Here is a 15,444-nt window from a genome sequence, read left to right as displayed (position 1 = left end):
CTTTAAAACTAATTTTCTTAATTATGGGCCTTTAGCAATGAAAGATTAACAAATACTCATTTTTAAAGTTAATTCTATAGATTTCCTCTCCAGCTTTGGCTATGGTTTAAAAAAATGATGATTATGGCTTGAAGATCATGACTATATCTATGGCGTATAATTTGGTAAGCGTTTCTTTATAAGCTTGATTGATAATTTTTTTTTTTTTTTGGCTATTCTTAACTTTGATTCGGTATGTATTTCTATAATTTTGTTTACTACAAATAGTGTCGATTATTAGGTCTAGAAATAATAGTTATTTGAAGTCATTAATTGTGTATAGGGTAAAATTGGTCCGCAATAAATGGTCGAATGATAGCATGCCATATGGAATCGAAGACAGGTAAAACACAAATCAAGGAACTACAAGTGCCGATAACAACAACTATAGTTGGTATAGAATAAACCCCGAAGGGAGCCTGGTCAATGGGAGCAATTTAAATGTTTGTCTTCGAATAACATTCAATGAAGAAAATTCTCTATCATTAAATGGGGCAGCCATTGTAGAGAATATTTGCATTCATGGCCTGCCATTACATATTTATCAATGGCTCTTTTATTAACATTTAAGTAGGGCTTGATCCTAGGATCTTGTTTTCCTAGGTATAACTATAAATAGCAGGCTCAGTAGTCATTGTAAGGCATGAAATTCTTGGCAAAACTTATGATAAATTCTATTTTCACTCTCAATTAAATAACTTTATTTGCTCTTTTATATTGTTCTCATTTCTGTCCTTAGAGATGCTGTTCTCGGAGCCAGGCTTGTCATTTTCTTCAATCTTAATCGCTAAGTCTTACTATTTATCTTGTTTATTTACCATTTTTGGATCAAATTAGTTCGCTTGTCTATAAACCATGTAATAAATTTAACTGTACTATTTTATGGGAAAATAGTTTGGCTCCGCTGTGGAGCTTAGATAGTGGCGTGATTGAGTTGGTCCTTGCGTTTATTACTAACTTGTTTGATTTTTTCTTTAGCAAGAAATCAAAAATGGTAGCTAATGATGTTAACATCGCACACAACATTGAGGGATACAAAAATCTACCTCAATGTGAGGATTCAATCAGTGACACCTATAATGAAGGGGACGAGGCAACCCCAGTTCGTGAAGGGCAGTACCCTTGGCATGTACAGGAACCAACTCCCGATGACGCGGAAGAGGAACATGTTGTGGAAACAGTAAGAATCTTGAGAGAGCAACAGAAAGCCATTATGGGTCACCTCTCCAGGCAAAATTGGGTGATGATAGAATTGAAGCAAGCATTGTCAGGCGCTTCTAAAACACAAATAGAAGGGGTCCGGTTCCTCCCCGTGTTCTTACAAATAAAACGGCTAAAAAAGTTGATAACGATACACAGAGGGGTGAGGTTGGTTTCGACGGTGCCAGGGAGACCAGTAGCGGATCTGGTAACGATAACGGTAATGATCCCTTCAAAATCGAGCTCATGAGATTTATGAGAGAAATGAACGAATGGATGGATCAGAAAGCAAAGGAGTTTCACACCCGAATGGATCGGATTCTGGGCGAACCACCGGTTTTGAAGGGCCTAGATTCGAAAAAATATACTCACTTGCCGTTGAAACCAAGCGCAGCACCGGAGTTAATTCCGAAGAGGTTTAAGAAGCCAAACATACCAAATTATGATGAGACTTTAGACCCGCAAGAGCACCAAATTATGCTGGATTGCTTATGTGGATGACCATGTAAGCAAATCTAATCCAGTTGGACAGCCATGTTAGCTTTAATGGCAAGACTAATGGTTTAAGGGGTATTTGTGGTCCAAAACATAGACGGCAGAGATATTTTTGATAGCAAAAATAAATAAAAACTATTTATGAGCTATTTCAAATAGTTCAAGGATATTTTTGGCTATTTTCCGTATATAAAAAGAAATGGGAAGGCAACCCTTTTTCCTTTAGTTATATTCCAACTTGTGCCGAACAATGACTTCCTATAAGTTAAATAGTTCACTTTCCATAATTACTAAGACCCATGCATTTCACGCGCTAGGGATGAGAGTATTTAATTCTCTCTTTCTTACAATTATGAACCTACCATTCCATGTCATCTACAAAACTACTTATGTAAGTGAAGAAACACAGAGGCCTTCAGATCCAATCCCATGTCTTCCAATAATCTTGCTTCCGATTCTTCCTCTTTAAACGCGCCTCAGTCCGCCATGTCATCACAAAATTCTCACTCCTTCCATTGGCACTACGCCGAGTTCGACGATAACGATTTCCAAATCCGCGGCCGTACACTCTTCTTCGTTGTCGTCCTCTTTGCTATCATTCTTATAGCTACTCTTCTTTTCCTTTACGCTCGCTGGGTCTGCAAGTTCCGTTCTCCCTCAAGCGCGGAAGCTGCTCGTTCTTCTCACGCGCCGTCGGTTCCTCCACCACCACAAGGTCTTGACCCGGCTTTTATTGACAATTTGCCGATTATATTACACAGAAGTTCGGACTGTAGAGGTAATACCGCTGCGGAAGTTGAGTGTTGTATTTGTTTAGGGATTTTTCAAGATGGTGATAAGGTAAAAGTTTTGCCGAGTTGTCAACATTGTTATCATTCAGAGTGTGTTGATAAATGGCTTAGAAATCAGTCGAGTTGCCCACTGTGTCGTGCCTCTATCCAATTTGACTCAGCTGTTTGACTCGGCCGTGTCAGTATTTATGCTCCAGAAGCTTCGTTTTACGTTATTCTTTTTTTTTTTTTTTTTTTTGAGTTTTATCTCTAGCAAGATTATTTTCTTTCAGTAATTAGATTAACACGGGTTTATTTTCTTGTTAATTGAAGATGGATAGTAATATAAACTGTAAATAGTAGAAATTACCATCTTTTTCCTTCTAGTGGATTTGCAATGGAGGGAGGAAACTATATTCCGATATTAGATTTTCTGACGTAATTCGAATTAATAGCTTCAAAACCGGCAGGAAATATTGAGTAAGAAAGAAATACTCAATCGAATGAAAATTTGTACAGTAATTTCCGCTACAGGCCAAGCATGTCATATCCATTTCCTTAGGTAAGGATTTCTTTTTTCTGCACCATGTAAGTTTTAATAAGAGTAGTAAATGGTGTTTCCGTATGGGGTTTTTCTTTTTTTGTGGTACTCCGTTTTTGTTTCAGCGATTTTTTATTTTTACGGATAAACCATAGGAGTATAATCTCAAAGGTAACGTGAAGTAATCTGCAGAAGATTGCTCGTATCTCTAGGTATTTGAAAATTGATTAGATAATATAAACTATATTGTATAACTCGCTTAAATTATAAGTGTAAGTCAAGCTTTGACGAAGACAAGTTTACTTAATTGTGGTAGAAGAAATGCTACTACTATAGAAATGACTGACTTGGAAGAATACACTTTTTTATTTCATTATTGAGAAATTGCTACATAGAGTAGGTTACCTTGGTAATACGATTAGAAACTTAATGAATAATGGATTTGTTCTTTATTTTCTTAATTTAAATATCAAACTTTTATCTATGACCCAATTTGAACTTAATGCGTCTAAGAAAATTAAATCAAAGCCGTGAGGCGACTGATTAGAAGAATGCTTATCAAATTTTGTTGAGAAACCCCAATGTTTGATTCATAGAATGTTTTACTTTTTCTTTGATCAACCAAATGGCCAAAAGTAAAACTACTAGTATACTAAAATAGCAAATGCATCCTTAACTTTAATTTAGGCTCATTTTTATGATTTAGGTTCATATTTTGTGTAAAGATTTCAGGAGTGAGACTATTTAAGTAGTTAGTACACAAGAGCCGAAAGAGTAGCCATTTATATAGTTTTGTGATAAAAAGGTTTGGCATAATTAAGTTCGAATCCAAGTGTCTCCTAGTACTTAAGTATAGTACTAATATTGTCTCTATTATGTCTGGGTGCATCTTTATTATATCAACTCATATGTATATTCCCGAGTTAGAAAGACGGATATTGAGAAAAACTGAAAATTTGGCACTAAAAATATTATGAGCGAATATTGGTTGTTGATGATATTATATGGAAAAGGCTGCACGCAGTGTCTGCTAAGCATTGCTGATCCAGTTAGTTCTCGAATCCTCCCTAATTTAATTTGAAAATGCATAACAAATAGTAAAATACGCTGGGAATTTATTAGTAGTTGTATCACGGATTAGATTTTAGATCTCCATTTCTTTAATATAAAAAGAAAGCAAAACAAACGACTTGCAAAAATAAAAACTGTGAACTGATCGAATAAAAGAGGTATAACTCAATAACCATTAAAAAGGTTAGGTGTTGATTTATTTGTTGCAGATTTCGTTACGAGAAGAATGTCAGATTTATATTATTATTATTATTATCATCATTTGTCTCTACCAGACCAACTCCAATATCTCTCCACAGTTGTCCTCTGATCAAAGTAGGTTGTCCTTTTTCTTTCTTTCTTTTTTTTTTTTTTTTTTGGTTTTCGGATTGGTAGACAGAGGTAGGAATTTTTCATGTTTGGGGCTTAACTTGTTACTAGAATTGTACAAAGTAAATCGATAAATCGCACCAATCCGATAATTCGAGTCAAATCGAGAAAAAAAACCGATTATGATTTGGTTTGATTTAGTTTGGTGTTGGAAAAAAAAACCCGACCATAATTGGTTTGGTTTGGTTTTAACTAAAAGAAATCAAACCGAAAAGAAACCAACCCGACATTACATATATAGAAATTTTAGATATATTTAATATATAAATATACTTATTGTGATGTAATTTATATATTTCTTAAAAAAAATCATAATTTTATCTTTTAAAGTATTATTTCAAGGTTGGACTTAGAACTTTTGAATGCTCCAATAAGTTTTATAGCCATTAATATTAGTAAATTAAATAATGCCAACAAAAGCCCAAACCAAAATCAAATCAATACTAATGCCAACAAAAGACATTCAATTCAATATTACGAACGAGAATTTATTGAATATTTATTTTTTGTTTTGCAATAATTTAGATAAAAATGCATAACCTATTTTTATTTTTCTTTAGCGTTTAGTCATGTAATTAATACTCTCTTCTTAGTCTATTTATTTTAGCATAACTTAGTACTTTTAGATTATGTTTATTTTTATTATGGCTTTTTAATTAGCAATATTTATATTACATAATTTTATTGTCTTTATTACTCAATATTTTAGGATAATGCCATGACACATCTCATATTTTGTATTATTTTCTTGGAAAATACTTTATATAGTTGTATCTTACTAGGATTAAAAAAATATTTTGAACATACATTATATGTTTTGTTCTACGAAGATTTTACCAGAAAAAAACCCGAAAAACCCGAATAACCCAAAAATCCGAGAAAACCTGAGAAAAACCGAGATTGAAAAATCTGAGTTTTATTGGTTTGGTTTGGTCTTTAAATTTAATAACCTGATACAATTGATTTAGTTTGGTACTTGTAAAATCTGAACCAACCCGGCCTATGTACACCCCTACTTGTTACCTCATATCTATAAAAGACTGTAGATATTACAAGAAAACAATTCTAGCACACAAGAGTAGGGAAAAGCCTTAAAGCAGTGGCAGTAAATTTAGTAGCTCAGAAAAGGAATGAGAAGGGTGACTGGGTAATGAAAAAAAGTGTCGTTTGAAATTCAATTAATAAAAATATATCTTCTTCTAGATATTTAATATAATTATACCGACCTCATTTCTAGATCTTACACAAATTATAGAAAGCTACATGCTTCTCCCACAAAAAAACAATAGGCACTGGATATTATTTTTCCAGTTGACAATACCGCAGTTTGTTCGTGCCCTACTGAAATCATTTATAGTAGATGTTCCTTAATCATAGTTCCCCTTTCGAACTCTTGGTATGATAAAATCATAAAAAAATTGGTAAAGAATATTTTCCCTTTTAATGGGCCAAGAATTTGAATTAGTCATGCTCTTGTGCAGAGGCGGCTCAACACTGCATGTGGCCTAAAGCAAAAATTTAAAAAGAGGCCTCAAAAGACATTCGAGGTTAAAAATGCTTTTTCATATCTAATCCTTTGATAATAAGATTGAAAAATTGTCTAAAAAGTACTTAAAGAATAGAAGAAGATTCTACAAAATCATAGTTATAAACAAAATTGATTCCAGTTGAAGTGAGTTAGACAAATTAAGAAGTTGAGCTCATCCACCATGCGTGAGGTAACAAAAAAGAATAATAAAAATTAGGAAGTAAATGCAAATTTAATAATCTATAATTTTTTGGTAAAACTATTTTATTTATCACTAATAATAAATACATAATCATTTATACTATATATAATTTGAGTAAATTTGGGGCGCTTTAGGGTTGAGCCGCCACTGCTCTTATGTGGGTAAAATGTATAAAAGAAAGATTTTTACGTAATGAAATAAAATAAGGAATAACAGATAGAGCTTAAAGATGAGGAATAATAATCAAGGTTAAAATCAAAGTCAGTGTGAGGTTTTGGGGCATAAGTGTGAGAATGAAGGTAGCAGACAAGGACGGGTCTGAGTTTTAATAGAGATGGCCAGTACTTGCTGTCGTGTAGGGACGAGGGGAGGAATGGAAATTATTCACCTCAGGCATTAAAGGACAAAAAGAGTGGGTGTGTGCTTCAACCCCATCAGCTGTCATTATTCTCTTCTTTTGCTGACTCCTAAATCCAAATATCTGACTTTGAAAGATGCCTCTTAAATTGACTTCCAAACTCTGAGAAAAGTTTAAGGGAAAAACAACAATAAAAGCATCGCCCACCGTGGGCTCGAACCCACGACCACAAGGATAAGAGCCTTGCGCTGTACCAACTGAGCTAGATGGGCTGTTTATCATTTCATTCTTAAGACTACTCTTTTGATGAGACGGGGTACTTCACTTTTACTATCTACGCTCGAGATTGAATAGTTAAGTGATGTATCATGACAATTTACTTCCGGGTTCAAAGTCCAAGAGTGAAAGCATCTAATTTTGTGTAAATTCAAGTTAGACTTTCAAGTGTTTCGAAAAAGAATATAAATATTTATTAAAGTTTACATGAAAAGTACTACTATAAGCACAATCATAATTAATAGTGAATAACTTAAAATATTTGGTTCAAGGCCTTACCTTCTTTCCAATCTTTTAAACTAATCTGAAAATGTTTTCCGATATAAGCTCAGGTACTTTCCTTTCTTATTCGATGAAGGATGATATTTCTTTTTTTATTTCTCATTCACACCTTAAAAACCCAACAAATAAAAGACCAAACGAGTGAACTGCATGCGTATCCACTTTGCATTGTATCTTGGTTCTTACATAGTTTTGGTTTCTACTTTCTAGCTCCAGCCATGAGAAACAAACTAAACATGGCCCTTTACACGAGTCAATTTTTGATCAATGCCTTGATGCTTTTGTCTAGACCTAGGTAACATGCTAAAGTAGATTCTTGTCCCCATTCGTGAGAATCTAACAATATTTTTCAAAAGCAGCTCGATGCTTCCTTCCTAAACGGTTTTTTGTTAATTTCTGCCCGTCTCCACTTACTTTATTGACTGAGAATGTGTTACAAGTCATAACCAATCGTGGAGAAGCCAAAAAAATTTTTAAGGGTGTTTAAACTTGAAATAAATTTAAAAAAAATCCGATAAAAGGTGTTCAATATATATTATATACCTCTAAAACTTGATAATTTATTTATATACGCAGTGTAATTTTCCGACAAAGAGTGATCAATTGACCCCTCTGACTTCCAAGTGTGGTTTTGCCCCTAATAACCAAGATCTTATCTTTATTTGGATGGCATGTGAATCATATCGATCTGTACTGTGAACTTATCTTATAAGCGTTACGAAACACTTGGGCCTGAGCCTAACACTAGAGATGTCAATAATTATTCGAAAATCGATTATATCAAACTGAATTGAACTTACTAAATCAATTATTAATAAGTTTATAACTGTATTAAATAATTAGGATGAATTTTAAATTCTATAAAAAAAATCAAAATATTATCAGACCGAATCGAATTTTAAACTATAAAGCAACAATTTTTTTTTGTCTTGTACCTTCGAGTGAATTTAGATTGAAACCGCAATAAGTAACAAACCAATACATATATTAGGTAAAAAGTGTGTTCAACAATGGTGGATTATCTTAAAAATCTAATTTTTACAAACCAAATAGATTTGGTTTGTTGAATTAATGTTTAAGTCATACTTACTGATTCGAAAATTAGATTTAAAGCTTGAGTATTTTAAAAAAAAATAATTTGAATAGTAATTTCGAGAACCTATTTGAAATTGAATGTTAAATTTTAGCCTATTATTTTGAGGCTACAACTTTGCAAAGTTAAATATAGGCCACTTAGTTGCAATATATGTATATGACTTGCATTTATGTGTAATTCCCAAATGTTTTTTTCACATCTAGAGATTAAATTAGTGATACTGATAGCTATTCAAGATAGACGGAGGTTAATATACATTCTATGAAACACAACATAAACAATGTGATTGAAATACTGTTTTAATTTTGTGTACGAATAAAGTCGGGGGCTAAATTTTTCCGATTTCCCGATGAGGGAACAAAGGGGAAGCACGGCTCGACGTGATTATAATTGAGGCCCAGGAGCTTCTCGTATCGAAACTCGGGAAGAATCAATAATGTATTTGAGATCGGACGCGGTAAAATTACGGACCCTAACCAAGTATAATTAACTTCTGGACCTCGGAGGATGCGGTAACGGTTATGCATGATGATTTGGGGCTGTAATATTCGCCCTCAACCGGATATTACGGTGCGAATCCCGTTCAGTATCAACTATAGATCAACATTTAACGGAAAAAAAAGATTTTTACCTTATTTAGACTTGTACTAGAACTGAAATTCCCTACTATATAAAGGGGGAGGTTTTCTTTATTCTGAAACATTGCGATGCGCAAATTAAAGCAATAAAAAATTACGTTTGCCTTCTAGCTATTGTTAAAAGTATTACTCATTTGTTCTTTTCTTCACTTGCGATCGAGCTTGAACCGAGGGCCCAATCGAGGACGAATTCCACTGTTCAATCTAAGATCAGGCTTGGTCACTGTATTGCGATTGGTTTGATCATTTATTTTATCTTTAACTCATTTACATGTTGTTCTTGATCATTCGTATTGATTTAAATTACATATCCTTAAACCACGTACAAATTTAATTATTACTCATTTTTGGGGTATACAGTTTGGCGCCCACCGTGGGGCCAAGGATAATAATGGTGATTTAATATGAATTTCCATAACACACCCAATTTTACACTTATTTCTTTGAAATTTTAGTTTCAGGTTAGCCTAAGGATGTCAAATTCTCAGTCTGCTCATTTGAATGTTGACGGTGAGTCAGTCCAGCATGGCGAGAATAATAATATGGTGCCTAGTAATGATGTGCCTCCTGCAGATCTCAATGGTGTCCCAGCTGCCAACCCGGACGACTCGCAGGTGACATCAATTTGCCATCTGATTCCGAAAACAACGTTCGTAGGGGACCCTTCCCAACGGCTCGAGAAGCGCCCGAAGGTGAAGGCGATGGGGGTGAGCCTACGGCTAATTTTTGAAATATTGCAGGCTCAACAAGCGGCAATAGCACAACTGTAGAACCACGGCCATGCCCCTCACAGGGTCGAGCCTGAACAATCTCGAGAAAATACTCAGAAAGATATACAAGTTGTTGTGAAACCGGGTGAAGTCAAGCCCAAAGAAACTTCCAAGGTGATGGAGATGCTCGAAGCCTTAACAAAATGGGTAGAGTCATGCGAGATAAAGATTGAAACCAACGACAAGAAGGTAGAGACATACAAATCTAGGGTCGATCAGATCCCGATAGCACCTCCGATATTGAAGGGACCGGACTCCAAAAAGTTTATTCAGAAGCATTTCCCCCCGAGCGCGGCACTAAAGCCGATCTCGAAGAGGTTTCAAATGTCCGACATTCCCAAGTACAATGAGACCATGAATCCAAATGAGCATGTAACCTCCTACACATGCGCGATCAAAGGGAACGACTTGGAAGATGAAGAAATCGAGTCGGTGTTGCTGAAAAGGTTTGGGGAAACTTTGTCCAGGGGGCAATGATATTATATCATAACTTGCCTCCGAATTCTATTAACACGTTTGCTATGCTCGTAGATTCTTTCGTGAAGGCCCACACCGGAGCCATCAAGGTCGAGACTAGAAAGTCAGATCTTTTCAAGGTTAAACAGAGGGATAACGAGATGTTCAGGGACTTCGCATCAAGATTTTAGATGGAACGAATGGATCTTCCACCAGTTGCGGACGATTGGGCCGTTCATACATTCACTCAAGGGCTTAACCCCCGATGCTCTGTGTCCTCTCAACAACTAAAGCAAAATTTGGTGGAGTACCCAGCGTTGACCTAGGCTGACGTCCCCAACAGACACCAGTTGAAGATCAGGGTCGAAGACAACCAACTCGGGGCACCTTCTAGATGTGTTTACCCCATCAGAACCGATGACAGATCTAAGAGAGCCATTGATTAGGATCCAAGGCTGGTCCGACATCGATATCAGCCATACAACACGAATCAAAGGGAGACGGATCCGGGCGTCACCCGACAAGGAATGAGAAGAGAAGAGATTAAGGACCGAGCAGCCAGAGCCTGATGAGCAAGAGCGGGTTTGACAGGTCACCGGGAGCAGGGAAGCACCAAGATTATCGGAGTATAATTTCAACATGGATGCTACAAGCATAGTATCAGCCATAGGGTGCATCAAAGAGACCAAGTGGCCCCGACCGTTGCAATCTGACCCTGCCTAAAGAGATCTTAATTTGATGTGTAAGTACCACGGTACTCATGGTCATCGAATCGAAGATTGCCGACGGTTAAGAGAAGAAGTTACTCGATTGTTCAACAATAGGCACCTTCGAGAATTCCCAAGCGAGGAAGCTAAGAACTACTTCAAAAACAGGATGCCAACAAACAGGTCAAACAAGAGGATCCTCAACACGTAACCAACATGATCATTGGGGGAGTCCATGTCCCCCAAGGGCCTATGATAAAATCTTATAATATCTGTACTTATTAATAAATGTCAGGTTAAGCGTGTGTTGATTAGTCCAAGTAGCTCGGCCAACATCAACATATCAAGGGCCGTAGAGCAACTGAGGTTACAGGATCAAATTATACCAGCGGTCTAAGTATTCAATGGATTTAACATCGCGTGAAAGACCATGAAAGGTGAGATAACATTACCGGTAAACACTGCTGGGACCACCCAAGAAACAAAGTTCTATGTGACCGAAGAGGACATGAGGTACAATGCTTTGTTTGGAAGGCCGTGGGTCCACAATATGAGGGCGATGCCTTTAACCTTACACTGGGCGTTGAAATTTCTCACACCAGAAGGAGTTAACATGGTCTATAGAGAGTAGCTGACCGTAAGAGAAATGTTCGTTGTTGATGTCCCGGTGCCCGTGATCTCAAAGGGCACGCAATCAACCAAAAAATAGGTAACTAAATAGCAGTCCATGATATCAGCCTCAGCCGGGCCAGAAGAATAGAAGAAGCACAGAGCGGATGATGAGGACGATTACAGTGTCCTGAATCATTCATAGCACTCGATGATACCGACGCTACCAAATCAACGATCGAGGAGTTGGAGAAAGTTATATTGATCGAGCACCTATCGGATCGAAAGGTATACTTGGGCACAAGGTTAAACCTTGTTCTTAGGAAAAAACTTATTGATTTTCTTAAAGCTAATGTCGATTGTTTTGCTTGTTCCAATCTAGACATGACAGGGACCCCACCGGAGGTAACCATTCACAGGTTGTGTTTAGATCCAAAGTTTCATCCGGTTAAATAGAATATTAAGGCCACAGTCCGGGATAAAAAACTCGTTTATCAAGGACGAGGTATCCAAACTTCTGAAAATAGGTTCCATAAGGGAAATTAAATACCCGGACTGGTTAACTAACGTAGTGGTAGTACCTAAAAAAGGAAATAAACTGAGGATGTGTGTAGATTATAAGGATCTAAACAAGGCATGTCCGAAGGATTCTTTCTCTTTGCCTAACATCGATCTAATAATCGATGCGGCGGCATGACACGAGATACTTAGTTTTCTCGACGCCTACTCTAGGTACAACCAAATCCGGATGGAGCCTGTCAATCAAGAAAAAACTTCTTTCATAACCAAGTTCGGCACCTATTGTTATAACATAATGTCGTTCAAATTAAAGAACATCAGTGCCACATAACAACGCCTACTAAACCAGATGTTCGAAGAACAAATAGGAAAAAATGGAAGTTTATATTGACAATATGTTAGTCAAGTCCCTGCGAGCAGAGGACCATTTGAGACATTTGCATGAAACCTTCCACATATTAAGGAAGTACAACATGAAGCTAAACTCGGAGAAGTGTGCATTTGGGGTCGGCTCAGGCAAGTTTCTCAGATTCATGGTATTTAATCGGGGAATAGAGATCAATCTCGACAAAATAAAGGCCATAGAGGACATCATCGTAGTCGATAATGTCAAGGTAATTCAAAGACTGACCGGGCGTATAGCCGTGTTGGGCTAGTTCAGCTCGACATCGCCGGATAAGAGTCATCGGTTCTTCTCACTATTGAAAAAGAAGAACAATTTTTCTTGGACTCCGGAATGCCAGCAAGCTTTGGAAGAACTAAAACGATACCTATCGAGCCCCTATTTGTTGCACACTCCGAAGGTAGATGAACAGTTGTACCTCTAATTGGCAGTTTCCGAGGTGGCGATAAGTGGTGTCCTAGTCCGGGAGGAAGAAGGTACACAATTTCCCATTTATTATGTTAGTAGAACCCTAGGCGATGCCAAAACAAGGTATCCTCACCTAGAAAAATTAGTGCTCGCCTTTCAATGCCACCCCATGTGTGCTGTAACCTTTTACCCGCATGAGAAATATCATGCATAAGCCCGAGCTCTCAGGCCGTCCGGACAAATGGGTCGTAGAGATTAGAGGGTACGATATCGAGTACAGACCCCGGACTACCATAAAATCTCAGGTTTTGGCAAACTTTGTGGCCAACTTTGTGTTAGCCTTGATACCCGAGAATGAAAGGGAATTATTGCTCACCTCGGGGAATAGCTCGGGAATTTGGACCCTTTTCGCAAACGGTGCCTCCAACACGAAAGGGTCCGAACTCGATATCATTTTAAAACCACATGCGGGTAACGTAATTAGATAGTCCATTAAAACCATGAAATTGACTAATAATGAAGCCGAGTATGAAGTTATGATTGCAGGTCTAGAACTGGCTAAGAGCCTCGGACCGAAGTGATCGAAGCCAATTGTGACTCCCTCCTCGTCGTAAATTAAGTCAACTAAACATAAGAAGTAAAGAGGAACAAATGTGGAGGTACATGGACAAATTGCAGGTGAACCTACACCAATTCAAGGAATGGACTCTACAACACGTACCTTGAGATAAAAAATAGTGAGGCCGATGCATTGGCTAACTTAGGGTTGTTTGTCGACTCCGATGAATTTGATTGGGGGGAAGTGGTATAGCTGATGAACTCAGTGGTAGAAGAAGGTCTGCCGAAGTAAACTCGACAAGTTTGACTTGGGATTGGAGAAACAAATACATAGACTACTCGAAGTCAAGGAAATTGTTGTCGGATCCCTAGGAATCGAAAGCCCTGCGCACCAAAGCTGTCAGGCTCAACTTAGTTGAAGAGAAATTGTTCAAAAGATCCTTTTTGTCCCTTTGGCTAGGTGCTTAGGTCCGGGAGAGACCAAAAACGCAATAAGATAGGTCCACGAGGGCACTTGCGGAACCACTCGGGGGCAGAATCCCTGGTTTGAAAGCTAATCAGAGCTGGTTAGTACTAGAATGAAATGGAAAAGGATGCGAAGGACTTCGTACAGAAGGGCAATGAGTGTCAAAGACACGAGCCGATGATTCATCAACCGGGAGAGATGTTTCACCCGGTCCTGTCGCCATCGCAGTTTATGAAAAGAGGAATGGATATCGTCGGTCCCCTGTCATGGGCGCCCATTAAGGCCCAATATATACTACTCATGACCGATTATTTTTTCAAATGGTTCGAGGCCTAGGAGTTCGAGAAGGTCCGGGAGAAAGAAGTAATCAACTTCATCTGGGATCACATAATATGTCGATTTGGGATATCGGGCGAGATCGTTCGCGATAAAGGAAAAAAATTCGTAGGCAGCAAGGTAAGTAAGTTTTTTGAAGTCCACAAAATCAAGAAGATATTATCAACTCCTTACCACCCTAGTGGGAATAGGCAAGCAGAATCGACGAACAAAACTATACTCCAAAACTTGAGAAAAATATAGACCGCTTCGAAATGAAAGTGGAAGGAAATCTTGCTCGAAGTCTTGTGGGCATACCATATAATTTCTATGTCGAGTACCGAAGTGACCCCATTCTCTTTAGTCTACGGAGCGGAAGCCTTAATACTAGTCGAAGTATGGGAACCGAGCCTCAGGTTCCAGTATGCTACCGAAATGTCAAACGATAAGGCCATGACCACAAGCCTAGAATTATTGGACGAAAGGCGGGAAGCCTCCCTGGTCTGGTTGGCCGCCTAGAAACAACAAGTAGTGAGGTACTACAATCGAAGATCAAACCTTCGACATTTTCAAGTCGGGGACTTGGTGTTGAGAAAAGTAGTGCTACACACCAGGAACCCAAACAACGGGAAACTGAGCCCGAATTGGGAAGGACCGTATATAGTCGCCGGGATAGCCGGGAAAGGCTCGTATAAACTCGAGTCTAGAAATGATATACAACTATCGGACAAATGGAAAATGGCACACTCAAAGCGGCACAACTGCTAAGGTACGAGCTCAATTCCCTTTGCAATTTTATTATATTATGGACTAACTTATGCAGGTAATCGGCCGAGAGCAAATGTGACTATTAGGTCTGAAAGCATGTGTTGTACTCTTTTTCCCTTGAACCGGTTTTTTTTTCCGTAGTGGGTTTTTCCGCCAAATTTTTAACAAGTCAGTAGTAAAACATTCTTACTTATTTTGAAGCGCGACGTTAAATCGGAGTTGTTGATCATTTGCACGGAACCAACAATATTTGAGCCCTCAAATACTGGGGGGTCATTACCTCTAGGTTAAGATCTTTAGAAGGTGCAATCACTTGATATTAAAAGCCAAGGCTTGGTAGTTAGGATTCATTGTAAGGGTCTAACGGTCAAACAAATCATACCCAGGTAGCCCACTTTAGCCACGGCACAAGGCTTATGCGCCTCCGATTATGTACTCTACATACAAAATAATGAAAGAAACCTTTTATTTCTTTATACCTTATTACTACTCACTTCTCTTTGTCGATACTTCACAACAGATCCTAAATCCTAAAGCCCACGGGCTACCTCGATTCGGGGACTGTCGTCCGATAAAAAATTTGATGGCCCGGGCTATCGA

At 37.8% G+C, this 15,444-nt stretch overlaps 1 non-coding gene across 1 annotated transcript; it reads right to left on the bottom strand.

Annotated features, from left to right (window-relative positions):
• Positions 1-6,773: 6,773 nt before the first annotated feature.
• TRNAK-CUU (transfer RNA lysine (anticodon CUU)) lies at positions 6,774-6,845 on the bottom strand. Its single transcript has one exon. It is a non-coding gene; the product is annotated as a tRNA-Lys (tRNA).
• Between the last annotated feature and the right edge of the window lie 8,599 nt (positions 6,846-15,444).

Source organism: Nicotiana sylvestris, chromosome 3, assembly GCF_000393655.2.
Source record: "Nicotiana sylvestris chromosome 3, ASM39365v2, whole genome shotgun sequence".
Classification (NCBI taxonomy): domain Eukaryota; kingdom Viridiplantae; phylum Streptophyta; class Magnoliopsida; order Solanales; family Solanaceae; genus Nicotiana; species Nicotiana sylvestris.
Note: the sequence above shows the minus strand (reverse complement) of the source record. Positions and strands in the feature narration are given on the sequence as shown.